Here is a 14219-nt window from a genome sequence, read left to right on the forward strand (position 1 = left end):
ATAGCAGCCCTTTTGTCCTGTGGCTGATCCTTCTCATTAACTCCACACTATACATATCTCCCCATCTCTTTCTCTTTCTGTATCTCTTCATCTGCCCTAATGCCTAGTCTGTCATGTAGGAATGTGTGTCGAGGATTGAGAGATATATGCCTCTGGCGTGATACTGTCTACGGACTTCTTCATACTGGGAAATCTGCCCTTATGCTAAGACTGTGCACCTGTTACTGCAAGGGCCCATCATGTTTTCTGCAACTGCAAGGAGTTCCCATTTCTGCTGCTTCTTTTTAAGCACCAGTTTTCTGCTGTTACCTGCTGTGTTCTCATAAATATTCAATTTCTCAGTATTGCTGAAAAAAAAATCCAGTCATACAAAGCATTGTCAGGCACAACTGATTCCATCTTAAGCATTCAACATTATGAGTGAAGGTTTTCAAGGTTTTGTCATTTTTATGTTTAGGATTGTGAAAATGAAGCAGGATTGTGTTTATGGCAGAATAGTAAGAGATTGCGACACAACCTTAAACATTATTACTTTGGAAAAATTAAAGCAGGAAATCTAACAAATTATTTTATAATGTTGAAGATGCACATGTAATTACTTTTATATGACATTTTGATCTCCTTTGCACTCCACTGTCATTTTCTGAGTGTGTCTGGAGCCTTAAATTGCTAGTATGATTTATTAAAGTGCCTTTAAAACACATCAGCTGCACTGAGAGGATTTTACTGTGAAATATCTTGTGTCGTATACTGTGCATACTAATAAATTATATATTTCCACATTTCTCTTGGCAAAGCAGCTGCACAAACACACATGCATGCAGGATATGGGTTAGACACCTAACCAGCTTTGACAGCAAGGATATTTGGCTCAGCTGACTTTGCTATGTCCACACAATAGAAGTTATAAAGAAATTCAAGCAAAAACAAGGTACTTTATACCACACTATGAACCGATGTGTACAATCACAACCATGCATGCATAGCATGGCCAAAGGAAAATGTAGCTACAGTTATAAAAAGCCAAAATTATCCTCCTCAGATGGCATAGGGTACTAAACTAGAGAGACATTTTCTCATGTGCAGAAGTGGATTAATGAACTCACCACTCACACTGAGACATTTAGGGTCACTGACTGTGAGCGCAGAGTATCATCAACATTTTCCATTTGCTCGACAATTTTCAACTGAGCTCATGCTTTAAAACTAGCTGATAAATGGCCACTGTAGCTCCTCTTTCATAGAATAAAATAGAATAAACCTTTATTATCCTACAAATGAGAAATTTTGGTGTTACACAGCTCTTATAGCAAGGGAGATATAAACACAAGTAGTCCTATACGCACAAGCAACTCAAATTCGAACATATAAAAATATGCAGAAAATATACAGAGATATATACACAAGTGTGGGTGTGTGTGTTTGAATGATGCGAATGAAATATACAGTGTACAAAGATGTTTCAAATAAGTAGCAGCAATTAAAGAACATATGATATATCGATTAAACAGGTGATGAGTAGGATAACCATGTTAAACTGTGTTATAGTCTGACAGCTGCTGGTAAGAATGACCTGCAGTAGCGCTCCTTCCTACACTGTGGGTGTAAAAGTCTACTGCTGAACGAGCTGCTCAGTGCTCGTACAGTCTCATGCAGGGGGTGGGAGGTGTTGTCCATGATGGATGTTAGCTTAGACAACATCCTCTCCTCCCGAGCCTGCTGATGGACTTCAGCAGACAATCAAGGACAGAGCTTGCCCCCTTGACCAGTTTGTTAAGTTTCCCCCATCCCTCTTTGCCTTTTCACCACTCCAGCAGACCACAGCATAAAAGATAGCCACCATAGAACATCCTTAAAAGAGTCCTGCTCACCCCAAAGGATCTCAGCCGCCGTAGCAGTGAAGACGACTTTGACTCTTTTTGTAAAGTGCATTTGTATTCGTGGACCAATCCAGTTTGTTATTGAGGTGAACACCCAGGTATTTGTACTCCTCCACTATTTCAAACCCTGGATGTTCACTGGTGTAATAGGGAGTGACTTCTTGCTTCTAGGCTTGCTGCAGATGCGCTTAGCTGAATAATGAACATGAGATTAGTTACTGCAATAATCATCAATAATCACTTATGTGGGTATTTAACTTTTTTTTAAATAGCAAATAGCAAAACTGTTCACTTAACAACTCAAAACACACATTAGAAAAAAAGACAAACTGTCAGCATCAACCACCCCTGTGCAGGCAGGTACTCACATTAACTCCAGTGGTACTTTATCTGAGTGCTCCATTTTCTGTTAATTGACTGTTTCACTCCACTAAGCTTGATAGACAACTACTACAATTTATTACTGTGCTCATCTGAAAGCTGTACTCTAGGTTCTGGTCATTTCTTTGAGCCTTGAAAACAAACCAAAAGAAAAACCAAAAGAAAAACCTACTAGATAAGATAAGATAAGATAAGATAAGATAAAACTTTATTAATCCCTCTGGTGGGTTCCTCTGGGAAATTCGGTTTCCAAAAAGCACAGCACCGACAGAAGTTACAGAGTTACAGAATATTATATTTATATATATATATATACATACACACACACACACACACACACACACACACACACACACACACACACACACACACACACACACATATGAATACAGAGACAAATATAAATAAAATATACAAAGGGGATAAATAGAATAAATAGGAATAAAAATAAAAATACAAGTGAATTGCACATTTCAAGTATTGAGTCTATTGCACCGTTGACTATTAACAAAAGTATTGCACAAAAGGTATTGCACAGTGAAGTGAAGAGGCACTACAGCTTAGTTGTTCCCCCCTCCTTTGTCCTCCTGTTTCCCCTCCCTCTCCCCTCCAGAGAGGAGTTAAACAGTTTGATGGCATGTGGGACAAAGGAGTTTTTAAGTCTGTTAGTTCTTGTCTTGGGGAGAAGCAACCTGTCACTGAACAGACTCTTCTGGTTGTTAATGGCCGTGTGCAGAGGATGCCCAGCATTGTTCATAATGTCCAGCAGCTTTTTTAGTGTCCTTTTCTCTGCCACTGTCACCAGAGCGTCCAGCTTCATGCCGACCACAGAGCTAGCCTTCCTGATCAGTTTCTCCAGCCTGGATGAGTCCTTCTTTGCTGTGCTACTGCACATTCACCCAATGTATATACTACTGTATATGTATATACTACTGTATATACATTTTTGCACATGTCGAGGAGCGTGTCAGGCTACATTTCACTGTGTGTTATACTTGTATAACTATGCCTGTGACAAATAAAGAACCTTGAACCTTGAAACCTCCTGCTTTTTGTGTGTGCGTGTGTGTGTGTGTGTGTCTAGAACAAGCCTGGAATTATCTTTCTTTGACTTAGTCCAAACAGCAGAATTAGGGTTAGTCACCTATAACTCAGTAATTTAACATTCTTGCACTGATACTTGATGCTTAGTTCGTCATTGTTACATTTCTATTATGATTTTGTTTTCTTAGTCAGCTAAGCCTATTGTATCCATGAAAACAGCCCTGCATATGAGCCGGTGTGTGTTCATAATAATGTTGTTTTTGCTAGATTTATTTGAACTTTGTGCAGCTAGTTTCCCAATATGTGTTTGGTTTGCATTATTGAACTCTGACAGGTATTTGGACTCCTTCAAACCCGTTGTACTGATGAGGATGAGAGATGAAGAGCTCTTTTTCCGCTCCCTGAAGACCAACACAGAGAGACTGAGGAGGAGCTTCTTCCCGCAGGCGATACGGTCTCTCAATCACACCACCACACAGTACTGACCCACACATATGGTTCTTACACACACACTGGACTTTCTGGACTTTGGTTTTGCACAACACTGGTCACTATATTCTTCATTTCCGGTTAATACTTGTACAGCTGCTGTTATTGTGTATATATTTATTTATATTTAGATTTCTTCATACATTCTTATATAGTTCTATATTGTGTATTTTGTTGTACAGTTATTTTATTTTCAACTTTAATTTATATATTTTATCTTATTCTTCCCAGTTAAATTTACCCTTCATTCTAATTTGTGTTGTACAGTTATTTCATTTTTAACCTTAATTTATATTTTATTCCTTCCTAGTTAAATTTACCCTTTTTAATTTTTCATATTTATTTCCTATCTTATTCATAGCCTTTTCCTTTTTTGTTTTCTTTAGGTCACGAGCAGTTGTCCAAGCATTTCACTACATATCGTACTGTGTATGACTGTGTACGTGACAAATAAAAATTTGAATTTGAATTTGAATTCTAGCGGAACACTCGGGTCACTTTGTTTGACCTGGGCTAGAGAGGCTCCAGGAGTCTGGAAAGCTCCTCCAACCCCCCCTCTATCGATCCCACTTTCCTTAACAACTGTTTCAACCACCGAGCCATCAGCAGCCACTCCCAGAAACTCCACATTGCCCAGCGTGAAGGATCATAGTTGGGAGGAAGTGAGCGGGGGAGGGTTAGGTGTAAGGGCAGGGGGTGAAAGTGTAAGATTAAGGGAGGGACAGCTAGAATATGGAAAAGCAGCACATGTTAATGTCAGAAGGAACAGGTCAAAGAAAAAGACTGGGAATTTACAAAAGGAAAAGTTGAATTTTAGGAATTTTACAGCCACTTTAAAGTTTCAGCACTTTACACATTGGCTAACTGCAGTAAAGACAATACTCGCCTCAGGCAAGGGGAAGCTCTGGAAGGCATCATGGTGGTTGAATTGCTCAATAGAAATGCATTTCTCCGAGCTCTGATCGGGACAACTTGAGAAGGAGAATAAGCCTGGTTTCCTTCAGTTTCATGCAATGAGCACAACGTAATAAGCAAGAGAAAACAGCTCTTTGGAAGAAATGTAGTCTCTGTAAAAAGATTGACTTAAAAAAATTACAATGATGTGGAAGTGAGAGGTTTTTAAATATTGTTAAAAAAATGGTGCTGTGTTACATTTCAACTGATAGTTTACTAAACTCAAATGTGACACCCTTGAATTTAATTAGACCATAGCCATCGTCGTAGAAAACAGACAAATGATTTACAGAATGAAGCTGTGGACCTGCTTGGATTTCATTATCTTTCTATTATTTCTGTAGCAATGTTTGCTGTTCTTCCAAAGTGCGTTGATTATTCTTTAGCAGGAAATGCCTGCAGCATATTGTGAGTTCAGCGTTTTGGAATTGTACACAGTGATTGGTCTTTTATTTCATTTATTTGCAACAATGGTAGTAACATAACTGTAAGAGCCTTTAAGATAACAAGTGCTGTGGAATAACACTTGTACCAGGACACACACACGCAAACAGCAAAAGGAACACAAGAAACAAAGATGGTAGATACAGACGAGCGATAATCATGTCGCGTCACACAACCCATCAAATCTAAGATCTCTCCGCTGTGCCATATCAACTAACAGACAAACTAATGAAGAGGAAAACAAATGCCAAGAAATTCAAGTTGAGTGTTGAATGTGAAGATTTAAAGAAACAAAATCTTGCAGAACAGTAATTAGTGGTAATTGATCCTGGCAGCTTTTGATTTTGGGGACTACACTGAAATCTTAGAGCCGTGTGATCTTATTTACATAAGATAAATAAGATGAAAAGTGCATTGGTGTGACATGCAGGTCACCCCAATTCTGCGGATTCTGAACATATATGAACAACACTTCCCAGCAAAGGTTCAATGTTTTAGAATCTGGCAACATTGCAACACCAGGTTAAAAAGTCCAGCTGTGGATGCTGTTAAAACAATACAACAGAGTCATGGTTTTACTCATCTCCATATCTGGTTTCACTGTAGACCCCTGGAGCAGAGGCAGATACCACCTCCCATCATCAACGACCTCTGGGGAAAATCTTCTCTACTGTAACGACCACATACTTGCAACTGTGCATAACTGCACTCTGACCTGAAGTGGTGGAAGATTCCAGGTAAAAGTCACTTTAGAGAGCATACAGTAAATAGCATTAGCTTTAATGTGTCATAAACATATAAGATAGTTTAAAATATTAGGCTTCTGATAATAGATTTTGCCGCATAGAAAATACAGTCAATTAATGACCACAATCTGGGAATCACACTACCCATAGGTAGTTAGTTGCAAAGCCATCTGTATGGTAAATATCAAGATACAGTCAGTAGTAGGTTAGCTTAGCTTAGTTTAGAATAAGGAGTGAAAACAGCTACCTAGTTACAGCATCATTAATGATAACTTATTTAAACTGCATATCTTGTTAGTCTAATACGCACAAACATAAGTGAGAACATGTTTCTTGTCATGACTAATATCAGCCACTAGCTACTTGCTCCCAGTGCAGACTTTAGCTTTTCCAGCCTGATATCGCTGCCTTAGAGACACAATATGAAGGCACAGAGTTTTGTGTGAACTAATAAAACATTTTAAATCTTCTTGTTAGACCATCCCAATGCAAGAATTATTCTTTAGCTGTATCTTTGTGAGTCTGACTTTATCATCAAACAGAGGAGAAAAAGTCATCAGAAATTTAAATGGAAAAATACCTGCTGGTACACTTTTGCTGTCCCCGCAGCCTGAGGCTCTTGACAGCCTGAAGTGAATACTAAGCTTCATATTTCAGTAAACCATTTCCTGCAGGCAGTAATACCACGTCTTTTTCTAGGAGATACTGTACAGCTCATTTTTCCACGAAACATCATATTGCAAACAAGCTGCTCTTCACACGGCACTGCAATTAAAGAACAACATTTTTCTTGGTTGTTTGTGAGGTGCAGATGGGTGACAAATTAAATGAAAACCTGAGTGAATACAAGAAATGACACAAAAACACCATCTGCGTTAGGCCTGCTAACTAGCTAACTAGAATTAGCAAGCAGCTACTCATTGCTAATCACACTGTGGGCTTCTGTATCGTGTGAAATGTAGATACATCTCAACCCGAGTGGATCCCAGTGGTGAAACACACAGTGTGAGCCAATTGTGACCTTGCCTATAGAAAACCCATATAGGGGTCCAAAACTGCTGTGTGCTCTGTGTGGGCACATCGACCTGGGGCCTGCATGGGATAAGTGTGGATTTGTCCACAGAGCCCCACAGTTCACCAACAGCTACCCACTGTGGCCTCACACGGACATGTTTGCTGGGTTAGTTTCATATTTATTTGCAACATTGTATGAGATACATTGTCACATAAAACATATTTAAGGCACAGGGACACACCCCAAATGTTCCCCTTCCTGTTGCATGTTTATATAATTCGTATATCTACTCCACACATAGTTTCCGTAGTTGGCAGGAGCTTTAAAAGCAGGTAGAGTGTGTGCCTGGTGTGAGAATTGGAATGTAACTTAAAAAACTGCAAAGAAAAAAGGCAAAGAAAAACTGTCAAAATGAAAGTACAAGTCAAGGTCGACTCCTTTGTCACGTGGTGTGAGCAGAATCATCTGCAGCTCAACGTGGCAAAGACCAAGGAACTGATCGTGGACTTCAGGAAGACCAGGAAACACTTGACCCCTGTTTCAATCCAGGGGGTCAGTGTTGACATTGTGGAGGACTATAAATACCTTGGAGTACACATTGACAATAAACTGGACTGGGCTAAAAACACCACAGCACTTTACAGGAAGGGCCAGAGTCGTCTCTATTTTTTGAGGCGACTGAGGTCCTTCAACATCTGCCAGAAAATGCTGAGGATTTTCTATGAGTCTGTTGTGGCCAGTGCGATCCTCTATGCTGTTGCATGCTGGGGGAGCAGGCTGAGGGTCGCAGATGCCAACAGACTTAATAAACTGATCCGTAAGGCCAGCAATGTTGTGGGGATGGAGCTGGACTCCCTCAAGGTGGTGTCGGAGAGGCGGATGCTGTCCAAGATAAAGACAATGTTGGATAACACCTCCCACCCACTCCATGACATGTTGGTCAGTCACAGGAGCTCGTTCAGTGAGAGACTGAGATTACCGAAAAGCACCACTGAACGACACAGGAAATCATTCCTGCCTGTGGCCATCTCCCTGTACAACGCATCCACTTAACACACTGTTTGCTGCTACAGCTACACATGTTTCTTTTCCAACTATTTATTTATAAGTGACTTATGTATGTATGTATGTATGTATATATATGTATATATTGTACTATTCTTAGTTAGCGTATTGTCTGTCTTGTCTTAATGTTGGTTTAAAATGGAGCACTGTAACAAAAAATAATTTCCCCCAGGGATCAATAAAGTATTCTGATTCTGATTCAATTGCAACTACTTTGCCTTACCTACATGGACTTTTGTTGCAGTTCAACACTGTACTTTGTTTTAGTTCTCCAAAAGTGGAATGTTCACCAGTGAAATAGAAACTGTAGTACTTTAGTATGCAGTTTTGTGGGAATCTAAATCTACCCCTTGATTCTATAGCTTGTAGAAACACCTTTTGCAGCAATAATTTGAAGTAATCATTTTCTGTATGACTTTATCCACTTTATTAATGGAGGAATTTTGGCTCACTCTTCTTTACAACACTGCTTCAGGTTAGGTCCTTCAGGTAAGGTTTGCAGGCTTTCACATATGCACAGCTCTCCTGTCACAGCATGTCAGTAAGGTCGAGGTCTGAACTCTGACTGGATCATTGCAACACCTTGATTTTTTTCAACAGGTTTAACTGTTGGACAAATGGCCCACAGGTACCCAGGTCCTGTAACTGCAAAATCAACCCAAAGCATCACAGCTCCACATATGTGCTTGACAATTAGTACGAGTATTTTGTTTTCTTACACACAATTGCGTGTAAGGAGACAAAAGAGCAACTGTCCCTCAGATTGATTGTGTGAATACAGGATGTGATCAGGTGGTGTTGAATAGAATTTAAAATTAAAGCTGGACAGTGGTCTATAAAGATATGGGACATGTGGAAAAATGATATTTGTTAGATTTATCTTGCACAATTTTTGCAGGTAAGTGCATATTAAAGTTACATGTTCCTTGGAAACAACAGGCATGTGTGGGGGTTTGATCAATTATCACTCTTAAATAAACCAGGAGACACATCCTTACCTTTCCCTGTCGATAAACATCTGTCTTTCTCTCTGCACCTTCCCATCACCTCCTCCTCCTTCTTTTCCTCATCCACCCATCATCCTCTGTCCCAGTGCTTCTATGGATGAGTGGTGATATTCCCGTGGGATAGTGGAGGAGGAGAGCTTTCCAGGGCCTGTTGCTTCATCCCAAATAATGCACGGAACATGTTCAGACCACCTTGCCTTGGGTTCACTAATGAAGCGCTCACACAGAAACTCATTTTTTTGCTGCCATTTCATCCTTGTACACACATTCCCTGTATTTACAGTGTGAACATTATTTATTACACTTACTCTACTTCACTTTGACTTTTTTGATGTCCTCCAGTCTCTTGTGCAATCTGTTAATATTAATAAGTTACTGCCTAAACTAAATATTTGCACAAAAATGTAAAAAGTGATCTCTTTACTTTTTTTTACATGTTTATATCCTATTTTAGAAACCAAGAACAAGTATATTTTATACTATTTAGATAATATTTAGATTTACTGTTACTTTGCATTAGTTTTCTTTTATTAGTTGGAGGATCATTATTTTGACATGTTCACCTGTGATACTTCCCTGTAATCTATTTCTCTCTGTCTCCCTCCCTTTTCCTTTCTTCGCCTCGCGCCCAGTTTCAGTCTACAAGTCCTGGCTTGTCGGAGAATTGGAGGAACCGTGCACTCCTTTTTTTCTCAATAATCCGGAACAATCACAGAGTGCAATGCTCAAGAGACGAAGGAGGGTGCGCCTCATTGCAGACAGGGAACAAGGAAGATTGACGTGCTGGTGCACGGTCCCTGTGACCTCTAGGCTTGGTCTGTAGCCAAAGTCTGCTACCATAGTTATAAATTATTTGTTTTTTGTCATTTTACCCCACTGCAAACCCATTTAGATCAGTTTTGTTTTTAATTTTTACTTAATTTTTTCTGTTTTGTACGTTTTGTAAGCTCTTACTTTTTAAAAACTGAATCTTTCAAAAACTTCCACGCTTTATATGCTCAATATTTACTTTATTTAGGTCACCATGTTGAGCTAATTAAATAACATTAATAATGAGTTCGGGTATTTATTTTGCTTGTAATAAGTGATATAAAACCATCATTTCCAACATCCAGAGTGGGCAGAATTCAATGTTTACAAAACATGGATGTATCCACCGTGTTGTCCCACACCATGTTGAAGCCTCAAAGTTAACATTTAGCTTTTGCATTCAAAGATCCATAGATGGGTTCAACATATACACACAGTAATATCATACCGATTAACAAAGAATCACAATAGCCAGCAAAATTGGAGCACAAGAGAGCCTCTTGGAGAGGTTGTCCCACACAGGAGCCCATATAGTGTGTCTTTTCATTCCATTAAAAATGCTCTAAAAAGCACCCAAATGACAAAAATGCTTTAGAGGTTTCATTTCAGTGACTGGGATTAGTTGCGATGTTGGCACTGCACCTGCATTACCGCAGCTGTCAATCAAAGCTGCCACACCTCAAACTTTAAGCCTTAGCAACATGCAAATAAATGAGTTCTAAAATCAAATTAAACTTGTCTGTAGAGACCAAAATCATTTTTTTCAGGCAGAATGGCAATTACATTTTTGAAGCAGGGGACTCTAACATGAGAGTCTATCTGGATTGGACCCAGCCTCAAGTGGTCATTGGAGGAACTGTAGAGGTTGCTGCTTGGTGGGTAGTGGGTCATTTTTTCATGGACCTCAACAGACTCACTAGGCTGGGCGAATTAGTGTGATTAGTGTGATGTGCTGATGGAATTGAAAAGTTATGTCGTTGAGCTACTAATCGTGCAATGATTGATATACAAAAACAGAGCCCATTCAGTTTAATAATGACCAACCAGAACAGAGGAAATTAGTGGTTTCAAACAGAGCAGAATAGATGAGGATGTATGGCGGAGATTAAATTTCTACTAAAAATATTACATTGTGATTATTTTTTTTATCTGATTTGTGTTTCCATCTGGAAATTGTGTTTCCAGAGAAAAGTGAGAAGCGGCTGAACAAGAATCAGCACTTTTTTGATTGATTTTCCCTTAAACTTGTTGTTGCAAACAAAGGAATCACTCTCTGCTGCCAAAAAAATAACTTCAGCCCTGACCTCACTTTTATGTCTGAAAAACAGGTTACACTCATTTGTACACATCAATTTGCAACAATGCAGCCAGCCAGCAGTAATTTGAAAATGGATTTCTGTGAGTATTACTGAACCGTGTAAAGGGTAAAATCTGACTTCTTGTAATGTGTTAAGTTGCCAAAGAAGAAAATGAGAGTTATGATTAGCATTTGTGCCAACAACAAAATGAGTGAATGACGGGTGAAACGCTCAAAACTGAGATCTGTCAGATCCGTTTGGGGTGTAGGCATCAAAAGCGTGCAGCATCATCTTCTGACTGGGATAGCAAGGACTGAAATGTTTTGATTAGATCATACTTGGATTTGAATTTGCCATGGCAAAAAAACTAACATTTTCTAAATAACTTAAAGCAGGTAAAAAGAAAAACGGTAAAATATGTAAAGGAGACGGTTGTACAGGGAAGCATGAATAATTGAAGATCCTCAGAGATCAGGTATCAACTTCAGAAACTGTAAATGGACATGTGTATATTGTTGTTTTAATTAAATTAAGCTTGAGTCCATCTCAGCACAGTCTTTTTGAATCATATCTGGGAGATATGCACCTGCTATTGTGCGACTTAGGTCTTTCCTTAAAGGAGAGTCACCTGCCAGTGCAAAGGGGGGGTAGAGAAAGAAGAGGACGCAGTCATGCCTTTAAGGATAAAACCAGCCTGTCACCTGTTTTAAAAGAAACACAAATTACAGCATGAGTGTTAATGGAAGCCTGGAGAAGACACGAGGAGGAGTATGTTTGCGTGTGCCCGTGCATGTGCCTCCACCCCGTGTATGCGGGGGGTGGTGGAGGTAGGGGTGAATGGAAGGAAGGAAGGAGTCGTCACCTCCTGCAACAAGTTTAACCAGAATCCAAAGCTAACAAGATGCGGTGATTACAGGGTGCTGAAAATATGAAGGAACAACCAAAGACAACAGAGGAAAAAAAGAAAATTAAACAAGGCTTTTGTTCGCTCCGCTCTCCTGTCTATGCTCAGATTTCAGAGAGACAAGATCTCTCTCTCTGTCTCTCTTGCTTTCCATTCTTTCTCTCAGCTTCACACAAAGACAAAAAGCTTGTTTTTTGTGTGGTTTTTTATTTATTTATTGCAGCTGGCTGTCTCACCAACCACCAGGGCAGCATGTGCAGGGTCATGCTGTCTATACACACAGATACATACACACACACACACTTATATGTAAACTCCTCCACACTGTATGGTTTCATTCCAAGCCTGAGAAGAACGTTGCATACATTTGTACAACATGCACACCTCAGGACACTTGTGCAAACCTCCGCATTACACAATGAGCCACTGGACCATACCAGTGGGAAGCTGTAAAGTAAATAATATATTGCAGCACAAGCAAACCAAAGAGAGAATAAGGAAAGTCTTCATCTCATCCATAGTCACCCCTACACACAATATCTTACTGCTCCGATCTGAGACGTGTAACATACACAGTGCGTCGGGGTCAAGAGTTTAGAGAAAGTGTTATCTTACTCTTCTCATAACTGCAGGTGAGAATAGAAAGAACAAGGCTGAAGACCATGTTGAATGTGGGTTCTCACAACACTGTGTAGGTTATTATGACAAAAGATGGTTGGGTCAATTGCATGCCGATTCACAGAATTACCCGGGGTATATGATGCAATAACTTTATAGCCAAAATACTGTAAAGTGTGAGATCAGATGTAGAGGAACAGTGCAGAAGTGTTGCAGTTTTTTATGTAACAAGTACACAAAGCTGCGAAGGCGTTATCAGAGGCAACGCAATACTGCACGGTCATAATCCATCATGAAGCATTAAGTAGTTTAACTGTTGAGGGATTGTTTAGAGTTAAGCCTTTGCATCTGAGATGTGAGTCATGACTTTGTTCCATGACACAAACGTGCTTGTGATATCTAATTCTCTGCAATCAACACTCACATAAGTCACTAAGTAAAATATTTCTGTGAGCTCGTAAAACTCAAACGCCAGTTTTACTCGTTTAGCTAAAAAAATCCGAAGAAAGCTTAAGATTCAAAAAACAAAAACCAAGCTCAAAAACAAGAGAGGGGACTGAAATGACAGCAGTAGAATTACAGAAAGCCATTATTAGCGATATCATGCACAAAATTGCATTAAAAACAAATGGACTGACTGCAGGGTGCATGTATTTTGTACAATAAATGACCAAATGACCACAGACTATAGAGCCATTTAATCTAGACTCCTGCTGAGCCTACTAATACTTTTCTGCTGCTTGCTGAACATCTTTAATGGAGTCCAGGAGGAAATGTCACATTCATCCTTTGTAACCTCTCGTTTGTGTCTACGCAAAAGAAATCCCTAATTACAGCTATTATGTCACACGGTAATTTTCCTCTCACACACTCAGTGTTAGTCAGGTATGACACCCACATAAAACGATGTTCTTACTGAACACAGCATGCATAGTGCCGCTAGAATGTAAGATTAACTCTGTTTTTTATGCTTTGTCTTAATTAGGGTCTCTTCCTGTATAAATGGGCCTGCACATGTGAAAGAGTTTAAGGTAATTGGGTTGGCTGAAGGGGATAATCACTGTGAATTGTAACAAAGCTTGAAACGGATAAGTGCTTCTGTTATAGGCAGAAACAGGATTGGAAGCTTTGAAATGGCGCGCTGGTTGTCAGAAATTGTGCTTGACATAAAAACGTGAGCAATAAAAAGTGCAATTTTAGGGTGCGATTTCTAAATAGTACCTGCCGTCTGTTTCCCAGCATTCAGCCCTGACGAAACGGCCTGAATTAAAAACCTATTGTGATTACTGGATATTTCTATCTCCTCATCCTCCTCATCCTGAGTTGATATCCGTGTTTTTATTCTTTTTAAAACCCGCTTCTGAGAATATCTTTTGTCACGCAGCTTACTTGATCCGGTTTAGACGATGGCTCAAGATGCGCACAATGTTATCGAAACCAGAGTCTTGGATGGATGCCCAAAAGACTTGACTTGTTAACGCAACCAGCATTACACCCGGGGTCACAAGTTGTACTTGATTACACTCAAATATTAAATGCAGCATTCTTTGTAAAGTTGTCACTG

This window comes from Copadichromis virginalis, linkage group LG19 (genome assembly GCF_057382275.1).
Source record: "Copadichromis virginalis isolate Kocher_CV1m ecotype Utaka linkage group LG19, C_Virginalis_male_GT1.1, whole genome shotgun sequence".
NCBI lineage: Eukaryota > Metazoa > Chordata > Actinopteri > Cichliformes > Cichlidae > Copadichromis > Copadichromis virginalis.